At 41.7% G+C, this 12,500-nt stretch overlaps 1 protein-coding gene across 1 annotated transcript in view; it reads right to left on the reverse strand.

Moving 5' to 3' along the window:
* Positions 1 to 12,500, reverse strand: part of LOC147029691 (zinc transporter ZIP6-like) — a 211,175-nt gene that overhangs the window by 185,915 nt on the left and 12,760 nt on the right. The window lies entirely within an intron of this gene.

The raw sequence follows: 12,500 nt of genomic DNA on the forward strand, positions 1-12,500 counted from the left end.
TCATTTTCATAAATGCCAAGGTGAGCCAATGAAAAAAGGCAAGAATTCACAAGGTTTCAGAAAAGCGATGATAATAGAAACCTATACGCCAAGAAAACCTATAGAAAACCAAGACGCCAAGGTGAACAACGAATAGCCAAGATCTTGTGAAAAAAGCCAAGGAGTGGTCACACATGTGCATACATGGCAAGTTGAAGGTGACAAAAAAAACGGGTTGGTAGGAATCGAAAGTGGGATTTTTTTAACCCTTTGTGTGCTGCAGTCGCAGATTTGCGATGACATTAAAAAATTGAAACAAACTTTCTTTATTTTGGTTTTCCGTTTAATTTGACACCAAAGTTGTGTTTTTTTTTTGCAAATACCACTTTAAATTCACAGCCCTATGAAAAATAATCATTATGCAACAGAGAATCATGCGGCCATAAACAATGCAGCATGAAAAAAGGGTTAACCAGACGTAGTAAAAACGCTATTCGATATGTTGACCATCCGTAATGATAAGGAGGTTTCAAGAAAGACAACATACATACAAACATACATACATACATACAGTACATACAGTACATACATAATATTTTGGTTATGTCGCTCAACAGATGCTAAACAATGGGACTGATTGCAGGATACAAGTCCATTTATTCCGCAGCATGTGATGTTCACCGATATCTATTGCCTGGTTTATGGAGACCAAGTGGTGATAAATGGTGATGAATGCGACATGCTGATCTTCACAAATCTTGACAATAAAACTTCGTGAGAAATGTTCGTTCATTCACAAGCATGAAACCACATCATTGTATCCCATTTCATTTATTTTTTAATTTCGGTTTTAATTTGGAACGGTAATTTGTGGACACCCTGTATAGGATGAAAACAATCCAAATGGAATCCTACCATTCAAAATACTCGAAAGTACCGATAAATATCACAGTAAAAATGCGAATAGCAAATTGGAAAGCAAATAAGCCAACCGAGTGATTCGGGGTGACAACAATTGGTAGACGAGATGAGAGGCAGCGATGATGCTACAGATGAGGATTGAAGGAATTGGTCGGTTTGGTAAAGCTCATGACGTCACTCAGCCAAAAGAGTTAGACTAGAGTGGTAACTTGCATGTCGGATAGAGATCGCTACAGATCTGTCACTGTGTGTGAAACGATGGAATTGAATGGAAGCAAAGCATTGTGCATTGCAATTTTGAAATTGTTCCTACTTTCCATCCAATATGGGTTTTGACAATACGAAAACGGGTCCGTGGGTTTAAAGAAAGAAAATGGGTCAAATCCACAAAATACGGCTCACTTGCCATATCAACATGTGCCCAAGTACCCATTTAAAAAAAAATAAAAAATTATTTAAAAGTCTTTTTGCATCACAAACCTTCCCAGGGGTTCCCTGAATCCAGCCCAGTTGGACCTATTGAAATCTGTTCATCCATTCTCAAGTTATAACACGACAAACAGAAAGACAGACAGACAGACAGACAGACACAGCTCTTTATATAACTTGAACACAACCACTTATCCATCTCCCTCCAAAGATGTTTTATCCACCACGTTGATTCCAAATATTAACGAATCCAAACTATACTGAAATATCAGATGTATTTTTGTTATTGTCCTTTTCTCACCTGTGTTGTATGAAGAGTGACCTGCTTTGTGATGCTTGAAAAGCAGGGTTTATTTTAACGTGCAGTAGACCCCTACTTGTGCAGTTCTAAATCAATTTGTGCAGTTCTAAATCCAATTTTGTGCAGTAATAAAATTTATAATAAAAACTCCAATGTCATATAAAGAAACAAGAAGTCAATGCATGACCATGATACTGAAAAGAAAAAGTACCTTTATTTACTATACTGTTTATATGACAAGAAGGATATGTTTAATTTTACATACGCAAATGTATGCTGATTAGTACTTTGTTTTAAAATTATTGTCAAATACTAAGATGGTTAAAACTTAAAGCACTGTGTTTATATGACTAGATATATATTTTAAGTATATTAGATATATATTAGACTAGATATATATTTTCTAATTTTATAGACTCCAGTGAGGCATCCTGTGTTGTGTACCTTGTCAAAGGATACAAAGGAACTTAAAATCTATAATATGTTAAAAAAAATAGCCATTACAAATGCTTCTCAGACTCAGAGAATCTCAAACACTGGGCCATGGCACCTGCCTCAAAGATTTGTGCAGTTATAAAATTTCCTTAAAGTAAACCCTGTTGAAAAGGTGGTGTATAATCGGAAATGCTGTTGTTTAATACGGTTATATTAAAATGGCAATGCTGAAAAAAAGTATTGAATACAGCAAGTGTTTTCTGAATTAATCGATGCGGCAAATACACCTTCCTTGGGTATCAGATATGAAGCTTATCAAAATTGTGTGTTTGGTTCAAGTGATTGTGACAAATGTTTATGGACTCACTCATTCACTGGCTTACCGACGGACACTGCTCGATCACATAAGCTCACCGGACTGAAAGTCCAGGTGAGCTAAAAAGGATTCCTGGGAGATCCTGCCCTTTGTGCAAGGATAACCAGTATCACAAGGTGACATTTGCAGTTTCGCTACATGTGCCCATGTACCCTTAAAAAAAAAAAATTTTCATCACAAACCTTCCCAGGAGTTCCCTGAATCCACCGTAGTGCAATTTCTTGAAATCCATTCTCAAGTTATAACATCATAAACAAACAAACAGACAGACACGGCCCCCTTTTTTTAATATAGATGAGGTTTCGCATCGATCTGTTAAGCTGTTGGGAGAAGAGGATTTTTTATGTTTTAATTTTCAATCCAATATGGCCATCAGACCACGTGACTGGTGATGTCCATCCATCCATACATTGGGACCATACTCTGTATAGAGCATTGGTGCTGCCGAAGCAGTCTCCTTGGCTATTGGGTACAATACTGGACAGGTTGCCACTCCGGTACAGGATAACAGCAAGCTGGCACTCATTTTGCCGACCTCGGAAGGATGACAGGCAGAGTCAACCCCACCTGGTATTAATTCAACACCCGAGTGGGATTTCAACTCAGGATCCTTGGATCCTAAGCCAACCACCCTTACCATAAAGCCAGCACCAGGCATGTAATGTCATAAATATAATTATTTACTCACATTAGGTCGTAAATCAGATACACTTAGTTCTCGATTTACACTCATTCGTTTTTTCCACTTAACTCCCTGGACAGAGTATTTCGAGGTAACGGTATTTTGACGTCTCAAAATATTTAAATTCCGTACCAGCACGCAAGGGGAACGGAGGTACGAGCGTAAATTGAGAATTCCTTGATATGAAGTTTCAGATTTTTCAGATAAGGATTTTGATTCTTCAACCAATTATGGCTAGAATACCACTTAACCAATGACATCATTTTATCACCCCATATACCTCATGGGGAGTTGATGACACATGCCCAGTTTCAACTTTTTTTGTTGTTGAGTGGTTTTGGAGATGTGCAACTTTTTTTCCCTTTAATCCAATATGGCTGATGTACCATGTGACCTATATGACATCAGAGTTATCAACAAACCATTTTCCATGAGAAGTCCCTCCTATGGTTAAAGTTTCATTTCGATTAGACAAGCAGTTGCAGAGAGAAAAAAAAATGAAAGCGAAAATATATATAGACGTTGACACACACACACACACACACACACACACACACACACACACACACACACACACACACACACACACACACACACACACACACACACACACACACACACACACACACACCAGTTTAAGTTGTTTTTTTTGCATGCAACTTGAATATGTTTTGGACTTTACATTGTTTAACATATGTTGTAATGAGTAAAATATAAGCTCAAATTTAAAGATAAACTTCAACTTGGCCATGCCCTTCCCTCCAATATAGACTTTAAGTATATCTACTGCAAGATAGATCATCATGTCACTGGGATGCTTGGGACCGAGCATGAAGGTTTTGGTCGGTTGCTGTCTTCACTTTAGCCAACAGCTTCTTTGTGTGCATGCAACTCGTGCTAATGGCTAATGGAACAAAGGGCTGGTTATCATTGGTACAATGTTTTGCTCTGCGTTACATCATGTTAGTCAACCAATGAGAAACATCATACATTTCGTGGGTCAATGATGCTTGTAAATTGGACAGCATTTGTCATTTGCTGCCGCATACTTTGAACAGTAGCTGTCGCCAATCAAATGCAATGAGACACGCACGCCGTAGGTCGACTCCAGACACGAACCGCTTAAGCGGCTCATTCCGTGCTGCAGGGATAACCGAGCGGAGTTATCGTCGACCTCGACGGTTCAGATTATTTACCGGGTGTTTTAAGCACACTATCAATCCCTTACGTGATGCAAAATGGAGCTTTCAATAAGGGGAGAAAAAGGACGCAACGAAACGGGGAACAGTTCACACAATGCACATTTATTTCACACACACAAGCACGTATTCACAGTCATACAGTAATGCACATATAACAGTCAAGACAAAATGCAACAAAAGCAAAAGCACTACTACCGACTGTAATTATTTACAACACTTTAACAATTATACTTGTCGGGACTCGGCGCCACATCATTCATTCAAAAAGCAAAGGAAACGAAAGCCACCCTCACAGGCAAGGAGGCAGACAGGTCCGTGGACCAAATGTACGTGGACCCTGGAGGAGCGGCCAGGTCCATGAGACCGAGAATGTCTTACCCACGTCCTCGTGACGCGATGGCGAGCAAGCCGCAATGTCCGCGTAGCTGCGCCCCGACTCCGTGCCCCTGGCGTTGTTGGTGAGCCCTCTCCGGCGTGCTCCGCGCAAGCACGGTTTTGTCGGCACCACGGTTAGGGTGGGAAAGGAATGGGGCCACCGGCACTATCTCAGCGCGGATGGGGGGGGGGGCGGGAGAATTGACGATGCTCAGGGTCGAGCGAGGGGAATGGCTGGCTGGCTCGAATCCCGCGACGAAACGGCACCAACGACGAGACGAGCGACCCCCACACTGCAACCCCGATGACGACCTCCGCCTTCACTCGACCAGCCCCGCGAGTCGCCTTGTGCTCGCGTCTTTACAGACCGGAGGAGGAGCCTGTATGCAGATTTCAGGATCAAAACGCGATTGGAGGCGGGGCCACGCCACCCTCTGTTCAGCCAATGGCATGGCAAAAAGGGGCGTGAGCCTCTTTTGATCCGAATTCTCTCCTGTGAAGAATCCACATTCATCACGCTTGGAGGCGGGGCCATACCACCCGACGCTCGCCCATTGGACGGAGAAAAAGGGGCGTGAACCCTTCCTGATCCGAATTTCTCCCCGAGAGGAACGCATGCGTACCCGCGGCTCGACGCGTTCGGCATCAATTACCGAACGGGCCCTAGACAACACGACATTTGGTGTTGACTGGTGGTGTGGTCGATGGTTGTAGAAGGAGATAGGTGATGGTGGTGGGGGGTTTGCTGTGGTGGTTTGGTGGTTGGCGGGCCTCGTTTGGGAATGGCGGTGAAGCGATGTTTGCGGGATGGAGTTGTGGAGCTAAAGAGGCAAGGGTGGTGGTGTTTGAGTTGTTGGTGGCTTAATGGTCCAAAATAACAATAGAGAAAGAAAAATGGCTAACTCAAAGCGTCGCAGCCCGGATGAATCACACATATTCTCTCTAAACAACGGGTTTGGGCTAACTGCACATGAACTTACCAATATATCTCACCTGAGGACCCTTTATGGTGAAATACGAATTTCCACAACCGTAACAATATGGTTTTCAAGCAGCATCGAGGGAAACCTCTTGAAGGCCGACAGAAATCTCGTCTCAACATGAAAATCTACCAAAAACTTCGATGAAACATGTTATTTTGTGAAAATGGTACTTTTCACTATTATTGGCAATAAAATCAGGAGGCTGTTTTAAAAAGTACTGTGTGCAAAAAGCGGTCGAACATCGCCAAAAGCAGGACAGTTGGCAACTAAGCGATGGGCACAACAAGAGCAGTAAGCATATATGATTCTCTCTTGAGAACAGAAACTACTGAATTTAATTCTCTCTGATGCACAATTTAATAAACAAGGAAATTTGTGTTTCAAATAAAGTGGGGAGATTGCAAAATGGCAAAAAACACAAAAGCACAATCTACTGGAGATGATGTCTGAGATCAAAGGCTCGGAGGTCTGACGTTTCAACAATAGTGTGGCCTTCACCTGGGATGAAGCACTACGCATCCTCCTTATATAGCGAAGCTGAGAGAGTGAGTTGTAAATTTCACGGCCTTTTTTTGCAGACAAGTGCATCGACCATAGATAGATGTCTTGCACCGTCAAACCTCCGTAGCTCTGCCTCAAGGGGCAAATTGAAGCGACAAATTATTTTGAATGCAATGTCCCAACTACACTCAGTCCTTGCATTATTAGAAATTGCTATATAATGTATGGTAACATGATGATAAATGATTTGTCATTTGCAATGAAATATTTTTTCTCCATGATGCTGCAGGGGATGTAATGAAGAGATGTGGTGACAAATATAGAGAATATACAATTTTGAGATTATGCTGTACTCCTTTATTTCTAAGCTTGGCAGAAAAGCCGAGAAGGATGTACAATCCGTCGGAGCTGTCTGGCTTAGGTTCAAATCTCAACCCAGCTATTAACTGTCAATCCTGGAGTTTTGCAGGCAGGGTGGTACATCATTATGTGCGGCAATCCTCGGATGAACGTTAAACTGGCGTCCTGTCTGCTCGTATTAGTTGGTGGACGTTATACATCCCATGAGTCGAGTTATCACCAACACCGTGAACAAATTACTAATTCCAGCTATAACCCACAGGGGGCACCGCATCAGCAGCACAGCCATGCCACCAGCAAATTATGCCATCCACAGCCATGTGCTGCATACGAAAGAAGAAGAATGGAATTCAAAAGGGTGAGATCTTGAAGGAGGTTCTCGAGTGCTCTGCGTTAATTGGATCATCTGTGGACTCTTCCTTGAGAACATTGAAAAGACAGAAATGTAGTTGTGAAGGACAGACTTTGCTGCAAGCTGTCAGATCAGGATTTCTACCAGGGAATGAAGAGCCACTGAAAACAATCCAAAGAGATTATTAGAAATATTTGCCTTTCCATCTGCGGCGACTTTAATTTGCTCTTCTGTGAGCCATGCCTTGAAAAGACTCCTGCGTCGGCTGTCGAGTCTGAATATTGAACTGCGAATTATCCCTGCAAGCATTCGTTTTGAGCTGCTATTACCTGAACCTGTATTTTGTCAACTCCTGTGGATCTCCGAGAAAGGTTTTCAAATAACACAAAAGCAATTTTCCCAGTCAATCAGTTGTCACATCCAAACAGTAGGCAGATTGCCAAAACATCTGTTGTACAGCTGGAAACGATCAGAGGTTTATACATTTTTATTGCTGTATTTTAAAGCACAGGGTGAAAGCCATTTAGCCCATCAAGTCTCTGCCACATCCACACCACAGTACTCCCACTTACTTACTGCAGGCAGTTCTAAAGATAAAGGTAAGCCTATGCAGGGAACTTGGCAAAGGCACCACCAAACAATGGTTTCATGCAGTTATTTTGGATCTTATGACTGACAATCTAAATCAAGATGATGCAAATGGCTTAACTTCGTCCATATGAAGGACGGTGTGCTCGTGCTCCGAGTTGGAACTCCATCTGATGATACGACATGAGAAAGGCATCGTCAAATAATTTCAAACTTGTCAGGGATCATACTCGAGATGAAACAGCTCACTGAGTAAACACACATTAGAAGTGAAGTTATCATACGCAGTCCGGAAAAATCTTCAATTCAGAAATTTTCATTGTTGTTCCTCCAGTCGGTGTGAACCACATGGTAAAAAACATAGATCATGACATAGTGCTGCTCATAACCATTTGGCTATACTGAGGGCTCATTATATTAGAGGCAATGAATGACCTTGCTTTGGGGCATTTTCATCTCAATGACGTTGTGTTTGAATTTTGAAACTTGTGTTCACTTTACTTCTAACTATAAGCAGTTGGGGTTCAAATATTGATGACATACAATCTATATATATATATATATATATATATATATATATATATATATATATATATATATATATATATATATATATATATATCTCTTTTTCTCTTTCTCTCTCTCTCTCTCTCTCTCTCTCTCTCTCTCTCTCTCTCTCTCTCTCTCTCTCTCTCTCTCTCTCTCTCTCTCTCTGTCTCTCTCTCTCCTCCAAACAGACTCAGTGGTGGAATGGTTGTGGAAGGTTTGCTCTGACTTTGGGAGGTCGGGCAACCAGACAAGGCCAAGTCATACCAAAGACTTTTAAAATGGAACTTGCTGCTTCCTTGCTCAACGCTCAGCATTTCAAAAGGATAGAGGATGGACAAACAACCATACACTGGCAACCATTGAGCAGGATGAATGGGCTTAATACTTATGATGAGAACGCAAGGTTTTCATCCCCAAAAATTGATTCAAAGGAAAAATACCAGGAACTATTAGTGTAAAACTACAGGCATTTAGGCCTTTAAAAATGGAGGCGTTTGTCAGGGTAATTGGTATCAAGGGGTTTAGGCCACACAACTCTCCTCCAAACTGACAGGCCCCCACCTCCATGAGATTTGTGCGTGCCCGAGAAGACGCAAGGAATTACTCAGAAAGGATATAAATTTCAAATATTTTTGGGAGAGAGGGCCCTGTGAGCCACCACACCACCCCTTATCAAAATCCAATAGACGAGCTTGAGTCTTGAGGCATACCCTGGGGTGACCAGTCTCGTAATAACCTTATGGCCTACTTTTGATTGCTGTCCACTGTTTAGAACTATTTTCATTGTTTGGAGTCAACTAAATTGCTTAAACCTTTTCAGGAGTGTACTTGTATTTACCGATGAGAATTATCCACCTTTGTAATGATGACCTTCAATACACCAAAGGGGTCATTTTCATTGGCTGAAGCTACCATTTAGATTGAAATGTGCCCCAGAAATTTTTCAGTGTATCATGGATCAAATGTTGGATGGCATTATTGGAGCCACAGTGATCAAAGATGATATCTTGGTTGAAGGATGAGATCGAGATAATCATGACAACATTTTAAAGCACGTCATGGAGAGGGCTACATCCTACAACCTCAAATTGAACATGCAAAAATGCAAAGTTCAGCAAAAGGAGGTTCGGTATGTCGGGCATCTACTCACTGCAGACGGACTCAAGCCTGACCCCTCAAGAATTGAAGCCCTCCGTAATATGCCAATTTCACGGAATAAAGAGGATGTGTGGAGTTTCCTTGGATTCGTTGCTTATCTGGCTAAATTTATTCCTCAACTGAGTGAAGTCAATGCACCACTTCAAGCTTTACTGAGAGCTGATAGTATTTTTGACTGGCAACCTGCACAGGACCAAACTTTCCATAAACTATTGTATCTCTGCTGTCAGCAGCCTGGACTGAGATACTATGTCATGAAGGCACCAGTGGAGATCCATGCAGATGCAAGTCAAAGCGGTCTCGGTGGTGTTTTAATGCAGGAGGGGAAGCCAGTTGCATGCACGTCACGATCCCTCTCGGAGGTGGAACAACAGTATGCTCAGATTGAAAAAGAAATGCTTGCAATCCTCCACACCTGTATGAAATTCCACTGCTAAATATTTGGCAAGAGGGTGACTATTTACAGATCACAAGCCACTTCAAGAGATTTTTTAAAAATACCTCTTCTGTATGCTCCATTCGTCTGCAGAGGATGCTGTTACGTCTGCAGTGGTACCATCTCGAGATCGTGTAAAAAAGTGGCAAAGACCTGCAGCAACCAGATACACTATCTTATGCTTATCAGACTCACCAATTGTCAGGACAAGAAGTCAATCTGGAGCAGGTTTCCATGTTAGACCTCATCTCCATTACCCAGGAGTGGTATGTCCAGTTGCAGGAACAGACTCAACAAAAGTTACAACTTCTGTTGGACTTGATCCACACTGGATGGCCCAGCTATCGAAACAAAGTACCCATTCCATTTAGACCATCCATCCATTGAGACCCTTCTCTCTGCAGAGCATTGGTGCTGCCTTTGCAGTCTCCTGTGCTGTTGGGCACAATCTTGGATGGGTCGCCACTCCAACACAGGATACCAGCAAGCTGGCACTCATTTTGCCGACCTCGGAAGGATGACAGGTTGAGTTAACTCCACCTGGTATTCAACAGTTGAGCGGGATTTGAACTCAGGACCCTAAGGATCCCAAGCCCGCCACCCTAACCATTAAGCCAACACCAGGCATATGAAGACTGTGTGTGTTCATATAAATTGTTCATTTGTTAATTGTAAGTGAAATCCAATCTTTAAATTGATTTTCATTTTTATATTTTTATTCTGAAGGAGAGGAGATGTAATGTCAAGCAGTTCCTGCGGCTTGATCTCGTTCATGTGCGTGATCTCACGAGACCGATGCTGCTTCAGCTTGGAATAAAAACCAGTTATCTTACAGAACCTCACATACTGGAGATCCTGTAAACCATCCCTGAGAACATTACCACAAATGAACTGCAGTTGGAGACCATCCTGAAAAGAGCCTGAGAGACAAAACTCTAAGAACAAGAAAATTTCACAACTCAAGCCATGAATCATGATCGTTCAGTAAAATGATGGTGGAGACTTGGAGTCCTGGGAGGGCTCCGTTCCACCTTCTGAAACCTGAACTATGGAGATAATTATCTCCATAATTCAGGTTTCAGAAGGTGCAACTGAGCCCTCCCAGGACTCCAAGTGATTATAATCAGACAACAATCAATGACACACATGAAAAATGCAAAGTGCATGCAAATGTACAAGATAAATCCCCAAATAATCAAGCTGTATCAGGAGTGAATATTTGACATGGAATCTTCCAAGGAGAAAGACTTTACCTGCACCTGTTTTGCCTGGCTCTGGATCAACTAACTAACCTCATCAATGAGCAAGCACATGGATAGTCTAAAATCCAATGAAAAAATGTCCAAAACAAGCTCAAATGAGGTAAGATCCTCGTCCTCTTAATGATGACGTCATAAAAACGAATATGACGTCATAAAAACGAATATGACGTCATTGTGATGTATCAGGTTTGCGATAAATTATATTATCTGTGCTAATGCCCGGCTTGATTCCCGCAAACAAAATTCAAGCAGCTTGGCTAGTTTCGGAGATAATGGTATAGGCGATTTCCTTTAGCGGCGATATTATTACGGCAACTTTTTTTCAAGGAAGAATTTCCAAAATCGGAGATGGTTTCTGCCTGCGCGTAGGCTTTCTGCATATACATGGCAAGTTTCACGAAGATCCGATGAAAACTCTGGGTTGTGAAACAAAAAATGTCAAAAAATTGGAATGACGTCATAAAAATTGATATGACGTCATAGTGATGTCTGATATGTGTGGTAATTCATCTCTGCTAATGCCCTGTTCGATTCCCGCAAACAGAATTTAAAAAGCTTGCCAAGTTTCGGAGATAATTTTTTAGGCGATTTCCATTGGCGGAGATATTTTGACGTCATAACTTTTTTTTCTAGGAGGAATTTTCAAAATCGGAGATGGTTACTGTCTGCGCAGGGTATTTTTACATGTATACGCCAAGTTTCAGGAAGTTTCGATGAAAACTGTAGGCTGTGAAACAAAAAAGTCCACAAGAAGAACATGAAGAACAACCACGTGTGTAAGACTGAGAGATCCTCCACAAGGATCTAAAAACAGTAAAGGTGACACATCTACTGTACAAAGATTATTTAAAACTCCTTGTACTGAACGACAAAAAATTGGCAGAACTACCGAAATTAGTGAAATGGTACTCTGACGACATCGGAATTGTGTGTGTAGTATCTGAGAAGAAAGCAAATACTTATTTTGGGGAGCAACCAACCCTCTCCCATAAACCCCCTTAGACCCTCAACTTTTAAATAGCGTGAACAAATTTTGGTACATCGAGGGTGAAGGTTGTGGTCAAGTTTCATCAAAATTGTGCAAGTAGTTTTTGAAAAGGAAGAAATTACATATTTGGGGGTGGGCAACCATTTTTGCAAACACACCGAAACACTCTACTTTTCATCCTAATTTTTTAACATGTACAAACATGCAAACCCTCTCCTACAATGCACAGCGGCTCATCAACAGAGACTGTCACAGTCATCTGTCCAACTGAATCTCGCGAGATATGCGGAGAAGATATTGGAAAATAAACGACCCAAAATTTTAAACCGCGAGCCAGAAACAACAACCACACAGGCCGTTCCTTTGCTCTCGCATACTCGTACGTGTGTGGCCGTACGTGCGTGGCAGTACGTGCAAATCAAAAAAATTATAATAATAATAACTTTCAAACCGCGAGCCAGAAACAAACACACAGGCCGTTCCTTCACTCTCGTAAACGACGACTAGATTGGGGCATTGTGTTTATCTATAAATGCGCATAATGAATTGAGAAATTATTAGAATACACGAAGTCATCAATTTCCGAAAGTCCATACGTTGTAACCCGTGATGGGGAACGCGGC

The sequence above is a fragment of the Eptatretus burgeri genome, chromosome 3, assembly GCF_056783735.1.
Source record: "Eptatretus burgeri isolate ZD-2024b chromosome 3, Ebu_testis_v1, whole genome shotgun sequence".
Classification (NCBI taxonomy): domain Eukaryota; kingdom Metazoa; phylum Chordata; class Myxini; order Myxiniformes; family Myxinidae; genus Eptatretus; species Eptatretus burgeri.